The sequence below is a fragment of the Artemia franciscana genome, chromosome 10 (assembly GCF_032884065.1).
Source record: "Artemia franciscana chromosome 10, ASM3288406v1, whole genome shotgun sequence".
In the NCBI taxonomy this organism is placed as follows: Eukaryota; Metazoa; Arthropoda; class Branchiopoda; order Anostraca; family Artemiidae; genus Artemia; species Artemia franciscana.
The window spans coordinates 30,230,468-30,245,610 of NC_088872.1; the positions used below are offsets into that span (position 1 = coordinate 30,230,468).

At 37.4% G+C, this 15,143-nt stretch overlaps 1 protein-coding gene across 1 annotated transcript in view; it reads right to left on the bottom strand.

Moving 5' to 3' along the window:
- LOC136032047 (citron Rho-interacting kinase-like) overlaps positions 1 to 14,871 on the bottom strand; it is a 139,544-nt gene extending 124,673 nt beyond the window's left edge. Inside the window, exon 1 of the mRNA XM_065712149.1 lies at positions 14,749 to 14,871. The gene's annotated coding sequence lies outside the window, so the exon portion shown is untranslated. The remainder of the gene's footprint in view (positions 1 to 14,748) is intronic.
- Between the last annotated feature and the right edge of the window lie 272 nt (positions 14,872 to 15,143).

The following is a 15,143-nucleotide window of genomic DNA, read 5'->3' on the forward strand; positions in this document are numbered from 1 at the left end:
AACTTTGCAAGAATATATGTACGTATACGAAGCACACGGTTCACTGATTGTACTTTTACTGAAAATATAAAATTTCATGAAGGTTAAATCTATATAAATGGTTAAAACCTCAATTTTAAAGTGTTCGAAATGTTCAATTTGATGCTGCAATTTCATCGAAGTCACACCTCACTTTGTCAGTCTCAGGTCCCCATTGACAATGGAAGAGGGCCTGATATGGAAGGGGAACCGTCAGTTAAATAAATTCCCGTGAAACATCTATGGTGATTTGAGTAATCCCAGAAATGTTTTGCCTGTTACGCCGTCCCCGGTTTCAAGCGATGCAATCTCGCTCCCAAGAATAGCGGCAAGACCAACAATTGGGCGAGCTAGTCCCTCTGAAATAAATCTACAGAAGGGTGAATTCCGAGTTTATAGATGGAAGGTAAGATCGGTGAAGCAGGAATCAACAACACTAGTGATGGCGATGGAAAAGAATCTTTACTAAGCAGACGTGCTTTACTGTCAGAGACAAGATTGAACGGAGCGTAAAAAGACACTACAAGAGCCAGGGATTCCGACAACTGTACTTACTCCTCAACTCTGATACGTCTGATGGATCTAGCGACCATGAAGTCGGCTATATGATTGGCCACCCCGCGCAGAAACCTGTTCTTACATGGTCAATACCGTTCATCAAAAAAGCTCTTCAAACAGGGTAATACGAGCTTACTCGGGGACCACCAACAATATTGGGAAGAAGAAAAGCCATCCAGAAATAATGACACGAGAAGCGTGTACAGAACCCTCAAAGAAATAACCAGAAAAAATTCACCTGTCGCTGGTCCCTTAGAAGACTCAAAGAAACGCGATCCCTGAACTATAAGGCAAACTTGAACATTTGAGAAGCCACTTAAAACACCTGATTAAACCAAATACAAGTGGGCAAGATGTTCTGCATTCAGATTCAGAGATACCCAACGCGACAAAACTTCTAAAAAACAGAAAAACCGCCTAGCGAAGATGGTCTCACTCCTGAGATCTACAGGTTCTCAACAAAAGTTGTAGCAGAAAAATAAGAACCTTTCTTTAATCTGATATGGAAAAAGAAGACCTTCCGTTTGATTTGAAGGTGTCAGTAATAATCCTAATATTCAAAAAGGGGGTAACGTATTTGGAATCAGCAGAAAAACTTAATTTTTGACAAGCATACCCAGTTTTTGACAGTCTAGTTTTTGGAGTTTCAGTTCAGGTTCACAAGGGATTACTCATTATTAACTGTTAATTACCATGAACAGTTCGAAAAGACAGTGCATTTCTTAATATACATTCATTCAGCCCCTGTTCCCTCCCCAGAAAAACCGTAACCTACAATACACTCTGTTTTTGACCCCTTTCACGGTATGAATTCCTTTTGAGCTGCCGTCCCCCCGCCCTCTGCTAAAGACTAGGTAATGTCAAAGAACAAAACTAATAGATAAAATTACAAAGGTACTACTTTTTATTTAGCTCTGAGAATGTTTCTGTATATGAACAACAATTTCAGGAATGTGTCTACAATCCAAATAAGGCCCTGGAAGGTGCTAATAAGTTCATATTGTCATTTCCAACTTTTAAGGCTTTAACTGTTCAACAAGCACAAAATTTGTCCATGTTTTAGAAAACTTACTTCTGAGGGGGGAGCAGTAGAAATAGGAGCTTAAAACATCTCTCCAGGCCCTACTTTTGATAGTAGATACCTTCTTGGAAGCTTCACTCACATAGCACAACAAATAAGAACGATTCATTCATTTGAAAGAAAATATATTCGGCCTATTGTCCAGGTCAAATCCTGGGAGCCAATATCGTAAAGTCTCACTGTCCACAAGAAGCAAACTCTGAACAAAGCTTGAAATATGAAAGATCAAGAATTGGAAGGAATACTCTCAGCAACAACGTAGAGAAAGACCTGGGCAGACTGGTAAAGGATCAGTTTAAGTCCCATTCTTAAACAAATGCATCTGTGTCTAGTGCCTCCCAAAAACTGGTAAAACAAGAATGTGTACTAGGGAAATTTTGGATTGCTCTCACTTGCAACCTCATTTTCTCTTACTAGGCTGGAGTAAGTTGCAGGTTGACTGAGAATCCTTCATCGTTGTTTTGACTTGTAAGCATGCATTTATTAGGTGGTAATGTTCCCCTTTTTTCTTCATTTTCTCCGTTTTTGCTTGTATGGCTACAACGTATAACCTAGTTTTTATAGACGTGAATGCCTTTATAGAATGTTTGAGGACTAACACATAGCAAAAGGATGCGGTTAGGAGTTAGAAAATACCTACTACGACTAGCTTATGCAATAAAAGTATTTCTGAAAGTATTATTTGGGAGAGGCAACGATTTTTATACTAGTGAAAAGATACTGTTCTGCACTAAAAGCCTTTTGATTTTGCCCGTTTTGACACAGCAGATCATTGTTATGTTTCGTCTGAATTCAGTAGCTAAATTTAGGCCAATAAAGTCTTCAATTTACATTGGTGGACAGTATGTTGTCTTTTTACAAAATAAAAGATTGCTCCCCTCCCCTCTTCCCAGTTGAAAAACATCATACTTAGAGCTCATATGGCACTTGTGACGAGGTCGGAAGAGCCAAGAGCCAAAAAACTCATATGTTATGAGCTCTAGCAAAATTCTAAGAATCAATAGTTTGCTTTAAAAGGAAAATCAGAGGCTTAATGCCGGTCGGGATTTAAAATAAGAGCTCTGAGTCACGAGGTCCTTCTAAATATCAAAATTTATTAAGATCCGATCACCCACTGGTAAAATAAAAATACCTCAATTTTCCTAATTTTTCCTCTCCCTTCAGCCCCCTAGATGGTCGAATCGGGGAAAACGACTTTATCAAGTCTATTTGTGCAGCTCCCTATCACGCCTACCAATTTTCATCGTCCTAGCACGTCCAGAAGCACCAAACTCGCCAAAGCACTGAACCCCACCACCTAACTCCACCAAAGAGAACGGATCCAGTCAGGTTACGTCAATCACGTATCTATGACATTTATGAGCGTTTTCCAAGATTTCCGGTTTCCCCCTCCAACTCCCCCCAATTTCAAAAGATCTGGTCGGGATTTGAAATAAGAGCTCTGAGACATGAGTTCCTTCTAAATATCAAATTTCATCAAGATCCGGTCACCCGTTCTTAAGTTCAAAATACCTCAATTTTTCTGATTTTTCCAAGTTATCAACCCCCAGTCCCTCAAAGAGAACGGATCCGTACCAATTATGTCAATCTCGTATCTATGACTTGTGCTTATTTTTCCCATCAAGTTTCATCCCGATCACTCCACTCTAAGGGTTTTACAAAATTTCCGGTTTCCAAGATTTCTGCTTTCCCCCTCCAACCCTCTATGTCCCCGGATCCGATTCGAATTGAAAATACAGCATCTGACATATAAGATTCTTGTATATATCAAGTTTCATTAAGATCCGATCACCCATTCGTCGGATACCTCGATTTTCACGTTTTCCAAGAATTCCGGGTTTCCCCCTCCAACTCCCTTCAATGTCACCGGATCTGGTCGATATTTAAAATGAGAGTTTTAAAGCACAAGATCCTTCTAGATATCAAATTTCATTAAGATCTGATCACCCGTTCGTAATTTACAAATACCTCATTATTTCTAATTTTTCCGATATACCCCCCTCCAACTCCACCAAAGAGAGCGGATCCGGTCCGGTTATGTCAGTCACCTATTTTGGACTTGTGCTTATTCTTTCCACCAAGTTTCGTCCTGATCTCTCCGCTTTAAGCGTTTTCCAAGATCCCCCTCCCCTAATGACACTGGATCCGGTCGGGATTTAAAATAAGAGATCTGAGTTTCGAGGCCCTTCTAAATGTGAAATTTCATTAAGACACGATCATTCTTTCGTAAGTCAAAAATACCTCATTTTTTATTTTTTAGAATTAATCCTCCTCCTCTCCCCGACTCCCCCCAAAGAGAGCAGATTAGTTCCGGTTATATCAATCCCGTATCTAGGACTTGTGTTTATTTTTCCCACCAAGTTTCATCCCGATCCCTCCACTCTAAGTGTTTTCAAAGATTTTAGGTTCCGCCCCCCCCCCAACTTCTCCTTCATCGGATCCCGTCGGGATTTAAAATAAGAGCTCTGAGACACGATATCCTTCTAAACATTAAATTTCATTAAGATCCGATTACTCTTCGTAAGTTAAAAATACCTAATTTTTTTATTTTTTAGAATTAACCCTAATCCCCCAACTCCTCCAAAGAGAGAGGATCCGTCCCGGTTAAGTCAATCATGTATCTAGGACTTGTGATTATTTTTACCACCAATTTTCATCCCGATGCCTCCACTCTAAGCGTTTTCCGAGATTTTAGGTCCCCCCTCCCAACTCCCCCCCAATGTCACCGGTTCCAGTCGGGATTTAAAATAAAAGCTCTGAGACACGATATCCTTGCCAAAAATCAAATTTCATTAAGATCATATCACTCCTTCATAAGTTAAAAATACCTCATTTTTTCAAATTTTTCAGAATTAACCCTCCCCCAACTCCCCCAAAAGAGAGAGGATCCTTTCCGATTATATCAATCCCGTATCTAGGACTTGTGTTTATTTTTCCCACCAAGTTTCATCCCGATCCCTCCACTTTAAGCGTTTTCCGCGATTTTAGGTTCCCCCCACCCTCAATTCCCCCCAATGTCACCGGATTCAGTCGGGATTTAAAATAAGAGCTCTGAGACACGACATTCTTCCAAACTTCAAATTTCATTAAGATCCAATCACTCCTTTGTAAGTTAAAAATACCTCTTTTTTCTAATTTTCAGAATTAACCCCCCCCCCCAACTCCCCCAAAAAGAGCAGATCCATTCCGGTTATGGCAATCACGTATCTAGGACTTCTGCTTATTTTTCCCACCAAGTTTCATCCCAATCCCTCCATTCTAATCGTTTTTCAAGATTTTAGGTTCCCCTCCCAACGCCCCCCCCCCCCGAATGTCACCGGATCTCGTCGGGATTTAAAATAAGAGCTCTCAGACACGATATCCTTCCAAACATGAAATTTCATTAAGATCCCATCACCCATTCGTAAGTTAAAAATACTTCATTTTTTCTATTTTTTTCCAAATTAACCGACTCCCCACTCCCCTCCCCCAGATGGTCAAATCGAAAAAAAAGACCATTTATAATTTAATCTGGTCCGGTCCCTGATACGCCTGCCAAATTTCATCGTCCTAGCTTACCTGGAAGTGCCTAAAGTAGCAAAACCAGGACCGACAGAATTTGCGATCGCTATATGTCACTTGGTTAATACTAAGTGCCATAAAAGGCTAATATTTTAAATACAGTGGAACTGGAATGTTTTTCTTAACCTTAAAGAAGCACGCTGAAAATTCCATTTGTTTTCTAAAATATAAATAGTCTGAGATGTAAATGTATGAGAATAGTTATAACTTTAAGCCAAGAAGTATTGTCAAGTGGGTAAATGGTAAAAGTGATGGAACGATTCCAAAACCTATTCCTATTGCAATTCACCCTCATAGTCCCGATTCCAAATTCCAACACAATTCCCAATTCTTAGCCTACTTGAGTGGGGTATGTCATCATTTTATTCGTAATTACACTTACTGGGGAGGACTAAGGTGTGATACAGCCCACCTCCCCTGTAGTAAAGGCTAAACTCTTCACCATTTTAAAGTTTATAAATTTTTTTTATCTTTACCAGAAAGAATATACAGCTGAAATTTTCACTTTCTCTTCAAATTTTGGTCACACTTTGAATTTTCCTTTTTAACCATTTTAATACTTACATGCTTAATCACAATCAATCTTCTCTTGTAGCAATTGGAAGTTGAAACACAGAAACCTTTTATCTTATTAAATTAAAAAAAATACAGCAAGAGAAAATAATAGGACAGGAAGAAATTACAGGAGAGAGTGGAGGAGGGGGATAACAGGAGAAAATGTAAAACTTACCAAGTCATCACAGCCAGGTTAAGCTTGAAAAACAGAATTTAGAAGAAAACAAGAGCTAAGAGCTCATATGGCACTTGTGACAAGGCGAGAAGAGCTAAGAGCCAAGAGATCATTTGGTATGAGCTCTAACAAAATTCTATGAATCAATAGATTGATTTAAAAAGGAAAATAAGAGGCTTAATGCCGGTCAGGATTTAAAATAAGAGCTCTGAGTCAAGACGTCCTTCTAAATATCAAAATTCATTAAGATCCGATCACCCACTCGTAAGTTATAAATACCTAATTTTTTCTAAATTTTCCTCTCCCTTTAGCCCCCCAGATGGTCGAATCTGGGAAAACGACTTTATCAAGTCAAATTGTGCAGCTCCCTGACACGCCTACCAATTTTCATCGTCCTAGCACGTCCAGAAGCACCAAACTCACCAAATCATTGAACCCCTCCCCCCAACTCCCCCAAAGAGAGCGAATCCAGTACGATTCTGTCAATCACGTATCAAGGACATTTGTTTATTCTATCCACATAGCTTCATCCCGATTCCTCCACTCCAAGTGTTTTTCCAAGATTCCCCCCCAACTCCCCCCAATGTCAAAAGATCTGGTCGGGATTTGAAATAAGAGCTCTGAGAAATGAATTCCTTCTAAAAATCAAATTTCATTAAGATCTGATCATCTATTCGTAAAATAAAAATACCCCAATTTTCACGTTTTCCAAAAATTCCGGTTTCCCCCTCCAACTGCCCCCAATGTCACAGGATCTGGTCGGAATTTAAATTAGAACTTTAAAGCACAAGATCCTTCTAAATATCAAATTTCATTAAGATCTGGTCACCCTTTTTGTAAGTTACAAATACCTCAATTTTCAAAATTACCCCCCCCCCCCAATTCCACCAAAGAGAGCAGATCCGGTCCGGTTATGTCAGTCACGTATCTCAGACAGGTTTCTATCCTTCCCATCCAGTTTCATCCTGATCTCACTGCTTCAAGTATTTTCTAAGATTTCCGGTCCCCCCCAACTGCCCCCCCCCTAATTACGCTTGATCCGGTTGAGATTTAAAATAAGAGATCTGAGTTACGAGGTCCTTCTAAATATGAAGTTTCATGAAGATCCGATCACTCCTTCATAAGTTAAAAATACGTCATTTTTTCTTATTTTTCAGAATTAACCCCCCCCCCCCAATAGAGCGGATCGGTTCCAATTATGTAAATCACGTATGTAAGACTTCTGATTATTTTCCCCACGAAGTTTCATCCCGATCCCTCCAATCTAAGCGGTTTCCATGATTTTAGGTTCCCCCGCCCCAAACTTCCCCCAATGTCACCAGATCCGGTCAGGATTTAAAATAATTGCTTTGAGACACGATATCCTTCTAAATATCAAATTTCATTGAGATCCGATCTCCCGTTCGTAAGTTAAAAATACCTAATTTTTTCTAATTTTTCACAATTAACCCCTCCCCCAACTACCCCAAAGAGAGGGGATCCGTTCCGTTTATGTCAATCATGTATCCAGGACTTGTGCTTATTTTTCCCACCAAGTTTCATCCCGATCCCTCCACTCTAAGTGTTCTCCAATTTTAGGTTTCCCCCTACCAACTCCCCCCCCCCAATGTCACCAGATCCGGTCAAGCTTTAAAATAAGAGCTCTGAGACACGATATCCTTCTAAACATCAAATTTCATTGAGATCCGATCATCCGTTCGTAAGTTAAAGATACCTCATTTTTCCTAATTTTTCATAATCAGCCCCCCCCCCAACTACCCCAAAGAGAGCGGATCCGTTCCGATTATGTCAATCATGTATCTGGGACACGTGCTTATTTTTCCCATCAAGTTTCATCCCGATCCCTCCACTCTAAGTGTTTTCCAAGATTTTAGGTTTCCCCCCCTCCAACTCCCCCCAATGTCATCAGATCCAGTCGGGATTTAAAATAAGAGCTCTGAGACACAATATCATTCCAAACATCAAATTTCATTAAGATCCCATCACCCGCTCATAAGTAAAAAATACTTCATTTTTTCTTTTTTTACAAATTAACCGGCCCCCCACTCCCCCCCCCAGATGGTCAAATTGGGAAAACGACTATTTCTAATTTAAGATGGTCATGTCCCTGGTACGCCTGCCAAATTTCATCGTCCTAGCTTACCTGGAAGTGCCTAAAGTAGCAAAACCGGGACCGACAGAATTGGCGATTGCTATATGTCACTTGGTTTATACCAAGTGCCATAAAAAACTTGAGAGACTCGGAGAACGCCAAAGAATAATTTGAGTTGGTACTGGTTGGGATGGAGTTCCAAAGTGAGATAGAATCCTTGACAATCAAATTTCAAGCTACTGAGGTAGACATAATGCTTGGTGAAAATATGTTGTATGTAGGAGGTTGTTTTACATACTTAGGCAAATTTTTGCTTAAAGTTAAAGGTTGTAAATGAGTGGACTAGCTGATTTTATCTCACTTACTTCAAAATGGTGGCATAATGGCATGTATAGAGAGGACTGTTACAAGCATGGGTTGTCAGAAAAGGATTAAGTTCTTCCCATTTTCTTTTAGTTCAACTTTTTTCTGGAGCTTTGAGAAACTTACTGCTTTGCTCAAAATAAATTTACGGGAAGAGGATTATATACATCTTTCTATAATAATGAAATTCAACATTTATCAAGCATCTAGACAAATCTAAGTAGATAACATAATTTCTACTTTTGCTAGTAGTTTTGAAAGTTAAAATTTCCTAGCTGTTATCAATTGAAATCTTATTATAAAACAGGTAGGTTCAGATATAAAAAGAGCATCAACTCCTAAGAGAACTGATCAATTTGGCAATGCACTTTCAGCAACATTATAATCCTGAGTTTATGTGCACTAAATGAGCTTAGAAATGCATAAAAATATGACAATCTAGATAGGATTGACTTCGTTAATAGAAAAGAAGCAATTAATTGGTAATAATGTAAGAAAATTAGCATATCTTCAAAAATAAAGCTTAAATCTAAATAATGCATGGAAACCTAGAATACATTTTTTTTTTTAGAAAAAAATTGATTGTAGAATCACTTAGAGTATTATGACAATTTTTCTGATTCTAATTCTAGGGATAACCCAAAACTGATCTATCATCTCATCACTAAATGGTACCATGTCATAAATTATTTAGGTAATATTACAGAGTAAAATTTTTTCAGAAACTCAGAAAGTTTTGTTCTATGAGAAAAAAAACTTTCAACATAGATTTAAACTATAAATTATGGAATCTGCAAATGCTAATTAAGTATGTTAACGCCATGGTTCTTTCCTACTTATAAGACAGCACAGATTCAGAGAAGAAAGGTCTAACTCCGCCCTAACTCATAAAATTATCCAAGTTCGACATAGTCTTTGCAAATTTTTCTATGTTCATAAAAAGTCAGTGGCCTGGAGTAGGGGATGGAGTGAAGCTGGTCCTTGGAAACACCCTGCCAGACCCTTATTTTTTTCCACATTCCTGAAAGGTTCAGTCTCCAATAACAATGATTTGCCAAGATAATAAACAGTCCGAAATTCTACAGTTTTACTGCTTCTGTCTCCAATCCTTACAGAAAAAAGAAGTTCAACTACTCTTTCTCTATGGACCAAATAGACAAATAAATTGCTAGTTCTCTAGCAAGGCTAAGATTTGTGTTCAAAGGATTCTTCAAACCCTACAATACAAGTGGGGAAGGAATGAAGGTAAAAACTTAAATATTCATTCCTGAACCTAGTTTCAGTCAGAGACAAAATTCTGAGATTACCATTCACATACATAAGTAAAAAAAAAAAACATCAAATGAACAAGCAGTCACTGAACAGCCTTGTGCCAAAAAACGATTGATAGCTTTTATAGCTTATGTTTCAAGCCAAATTGTAGTAGTTTTGGTTAAGCAGCTTTTCATTGCTTTGGAAAGCTATTAGCCAGTTGAATGAAACTTTCAGAAATGGATCTTGTAAGTTTTGGAAGATTCTAGGAAAACAGTAATTTTTGGCTTAAATCCTGGAAGTGCTTGAACATACATTCCCAGACCTTTATTCTAAGGAAAGATACTAAAGTTGCTCAATCATGAAGAGCTTATCCCAAACATCTATAACTGGATAATTCTTCAAGAATGAAAAGACATAATCAAAATTTTTTCAAGAAGCATGCCAAAAAGGTTGCATAGCAAAATTTTTCCAACTAGCAAGTCTCTGGAACTTGTTACACCAGGATACAGTCTCTTCTGCCAGTTTTGAGTTATTCAAATCATCAGTTGAGAAAGAATGGAGCAATAAGCTCTGGCAAACAGTTTGGGACTCACCTGATCAGTCAGCACACTATCTTCACTGACCAGCAACTACAGGATCATCCTATTGCTGGTAACTGCAACTTTAGGTAATTTAAGGTAATTATTATGGATTCTTCTCTGAAATTTTAATTCATATATGGTAATGTACCAGGTAACTGCAGGTAAAGACACAGTTTTGACTTTAGGTAGACATAGTTTGACTTACAGTCTACAGAAAAATTTAAGATGTGTACACCATTGTAGACTGCATACAGAGGGTGTTTCAGAAGTCTGTAATTTCTGTATAAACAATACCACCATCCAATTTTTATTGACTCCAAGTAGATACCATTGGCAAACCACCTAGCTCCAATCCCAAAAATGTAGTAAGTTGATCTCAAATTTTAATCATTCACCAGTATATCAAAATAAATTGCTAAATTATTTAGAATGGTTAAAATGTATAATGGGTCATTTTGTTTTTAGTTTTCAAGGCAACAAAGGGATTAATAAAGGAATTTTAAGCATTGTTCATGACAAAAATCATTGCAACCATGTTTTAAAACACAAGGACATATTTTGGCAAGTTTAGTTTTATTTTATACTGATTTTCTTAACATCTTCTCAGACACAATTCAATTTTTGGACATAACTGAACAAATGCAGTCATTTTTGTAAAAGTTCATTGCACCCATGTTGAGCTTTTACAGTGGCTATCCCCAAATCAGGCATAATTTGTATTCAAATCCTGTAATTTTATTGCTTCTAATTTTCTGTTTCCTTGTGGCATATTTTTCAAAGAAACAAGATCTCTGTATTTCAAAAGCTGACTGCAATGGCATATGAAGAGTCAATTTTAGCTACATGCAAAAGTCAATAATACATACAACACAAATTTTCAAAAATGGCAGTATCTTGGCAACTTATCACAAAATCTGCATTGTCATTAGAAATCCAACAGCTGATGAGAACCATCCCCTTATATTTGTTTGAATATGTGCTTGTTCTTGGTGTCACAAAATATTAAAAATGATTGGGTGTCTTTGCTGCTAATATTGCCTCTGCCCAGTGATTAATTGTGACAAATTTGGAATGTTATTTTTTTCCAGTTCTGCTGCAAAATTCAAGTTGTTACATGTAAATCAATCAAAACTTTTGGTTTTAGTGTGATATAAATTTGAAAGAAACAAGGATCCTATATACAAAAGCACAACTATGATTGAAATCAAAAGAAGAATTTGACTGCATTCAAAAATTCCCACTGTATAAAATACAATTTCAAAGAGATGGCATTTCTACAGTACAGGACCAAAATTGCATTTGACTGCAAATCTTCATAATAAATAGTGAAGAAAGTGGTATGTTCACTTTATTGGTAAGTCAATTATATGAACTGCAAAAAATTTACCGAAATTTTAACAAAACAGCATTATACCTTAATTTTCAGTTATGGTTTCTTTATCTCTGGTTTTGGTTTTTAAATGCAATTTCTGCTATTTGAGTAGAATTTTAAGCTGTAGACTTATCAATGATGTTTTTCAAAGTTTAGGAAATGTATTTGCAGGTATTTGAAACCTTGCAAATTGAGGTTGATCAAAGATGTGAAGCTGAAAATCCTTTCCTTGACTTCATTTAAGCAGAAGATCTAGGCCATTTTTCAATGTTTGACTTTTATAAAACAAAGATTTTAAAAGTCATCAACGGTCAGTGACTGCTGAAGGGAGAAGTAGTGAAGGCAGGTAGGCTACATCAAAATACCTTCCAAGACATACTAGAAGTTGCAAGCATCATTGCTGCACCCCTTAAAAACATCTTCCAGTCTTTGCTTGACTCCAGCATTATTCCATCTGATTGGAAAGAGGCACATGTGGCTCCCATTTTCAAGAAAGGGGACAAATCCAGAGTAGAGAACCACAAACGAATCAGCCAAACATCTGCCATTGCCAAGCTTCTTAAGAGGATTGTGAATGATGCAATCCACAACCATCTTACAACCCACATGATACTTTCTAATAACCAACATGGATTCCATCACAAAAAGTTAGTGGAAACCAATCTACTTGAAACTTATAATATCATCACCAAGCTCCTTGATTATAGTATACTTGTTGACCTGATTCTCCTTGATCTAGCCAAAGCACCTGATAAGGTCCCCTACAGAAGGCTCTGCATAAAGCTTCTCTCTGCAGGCCTGAACCAGACAATGGTCAATTGGCTTGTGTTTTCTCATTAAACACACACAAAGGGTCAGATTGTTTGGGTCAGGTGATCAGAAGATATACTCCAAACCTTGTAATATCATCAGTGTTGTCCCACAAGGTACAGTTCTTGATTTACATCAATGATTTAGTCACCAGTGTCAGCAACAATATCACACTATTTGCTGATGATTCTAAGCTTTTTGGTCTGGCACACAGCACAAACATCCAAGCCAGTCTCAACCATATCAATGAGTAGACTGAAAAGTAGCTACTGTCATTCAACATCAGCAAATGCTGTGTCTTGCACTTTGGACCAAAGAATGAAAATGCATTGTACTCAATGTGGGATCCTAATAAGCAAACCCCTGAAAGGCCTCCCCTACAATGAAAGACTAAAAAACCAGAACTACCTACTCTGGTGTACTGCTGCAGACAAGGTAACATGCTGCTTACCCATAAACTCTCTAATGACACATCTAGTCTGCTCAACCTGAATAAGCCTTACAACTCCCATACAAGAGGCCATTTAAAGATACTTTCTAAATGCCATATGAACACAAGAATGCATCAAAACTTCTCCTCCAAAAGAGTTGCCAACAACAAGAATTCCCTCTCCAAGTCTACAGTGTCAGCAGCTTCATCTGTAACTTTCAAGAAGTCACTGGATAACAAGTGGTCATGCAGGAACTGGAAATACTGCTGACATGATTCAGATCAGTCATCATCACTCATGGAGCAACACAGATCCATTGGACCTTATTACTCAGAAGTGCAAATTAAGGTAATTAATCTGGGTCAATGTTGGTATTACCTGAACAATTGTTTTGGGTCATGAAACTATTGTTAATAGATTCATTTTGACTTTTTGAACATCTCTTCTCTCTTGCAAAACCACCACAAACTCGTCATTATGGAGTTGTTATATATTTGCACATTAGGGGGGGGGGGGGGGTAAAGCATAGCATATATTAAATACAGCAATGGTTAGTTTATGTATTTAATATATGCTATGCTTTACCCTCAACCCCCTAATGTGCAAAGATAAAGCCAAATTTGTTTCTAAACTATTACAGATTTGCAATTTCAGATATCCAATCAACAAAAACAGTTTGTGGTAGTTTTGCAAGAGAGAAAAGATGTTCCAAAAGTCAAAATGCATTTATTAACAATAGTTTCATGACTCAAAACAGTTGTTCAGGTAAAACCAACATTGACCTTAATCTGTAGATCTATCCTTGAAAGTTTCATTTTCCTAATCTAACTAGCTTACTTTCCAAGATAGCAAAAAGTAGCTTGTCTGGAATTTTACCAAAGTTATCAAAGGTCACCCTTTGTAGGGGGATAGGGCAATGGTAGGAACTTCAAAATACCTTCCAGGGGATCATTGACTCTTTTGATTTGTTCTAGATAGTTATACTCACCTTCTTCAACTAGCCTAGGCTACTTTCATAAAAGGCAAAAACTTTCTATCTTGGCTACAAGTTAACAGGTGGTTTAAGAATTCAGTGGAAAGTCATGACCCAAACAATATCCTGCACCACAGTGCTGTGGTAGGCTATATGATAGGCCTAGCCAAACTTAGACCTAGACTATAGCTTAAGCCTGGTTATTATCCTACTGAATTAAAGATCAATATAGAAGGCAGTAAAATTCTAGTTAATTGACTTCTTGCTATCTCAGAAAGGGTTTAGGTTAGGAAAATGAAACTTTCAGGGATGGGTCTACAGGCTAAAGTATGTCCTGGGAAGGTATTTTAAAGTACCCACCTCCACTCCTTCTCCCTCTAGAGTGCCCTGAAATTTGCCCACATGACAGGTCTATTTTGACAAATTGAAACTATTGAAACCTATTGAAATTTGAAATTGACCTATTGAAATTTTGACAAAACAACATTTTACCTTAATTTTCAGTCACTAGTTGCTTTTTCTCTCCCTTTAGTTCTGAAAATGCAATTCCTGTCATTTGAGTAGAATTTTGAGCCATATCAAAGTTTTTTTCACAATTTAGGAAATGTATTTGCATAGCCTATCTTTAAAACCTTATAAAATGGAATTGAGAAAAGTTATGAAGCTGAAAACAATTTTGTTGTACTTCAATTAGGCAGATCTATTCTGCAAGGTTTCACTTTTATAACACACATATTTCTAAAGGTCATCAAAGGTCAGGGCCCTCTAGAGGGGGAAGGAGTGGAGGTAGTTGCTTCAAAATACCTTCCCAGGACCTACTTAGTCTGCAGATTCATCCCTGAAAGTTTCATTTTCCTAACCTAAACCCCTTTCTGAGATAGCAAGAAGTCAATTAACTAGAATTTTACCTAGAAGGCTTCTTACCAACTATTAAAATAGAGATTTTTCCAACATTCTATAAGACATTAAAATATCCCACTTCCCAGTATGATTGGTTTAATCTTATTTGAAAAATGACCGTTGGAATTACAGCTTACTTCTTATCTTAAGTTTAGATCTAAATAGATGGCCCTGAAGTATAGATGCAAGAAAAAATACATATCGACTCGGTAATTTGAAACTCAAGGGACCAGAGGAAAAACTCATATTACCAGCATGTTAAAAATAACAAGAATTTAAATAATTAAAAAGGAACAAGGGAGAATTTCAAAAATACAAGGGCTTTATTTAAAACACACAGCACATATATGCACATACATACATATAAACTCTTTTATTTGACTTCTTAATCACGTATTTAGGGGACGTTTCTAAAGCAG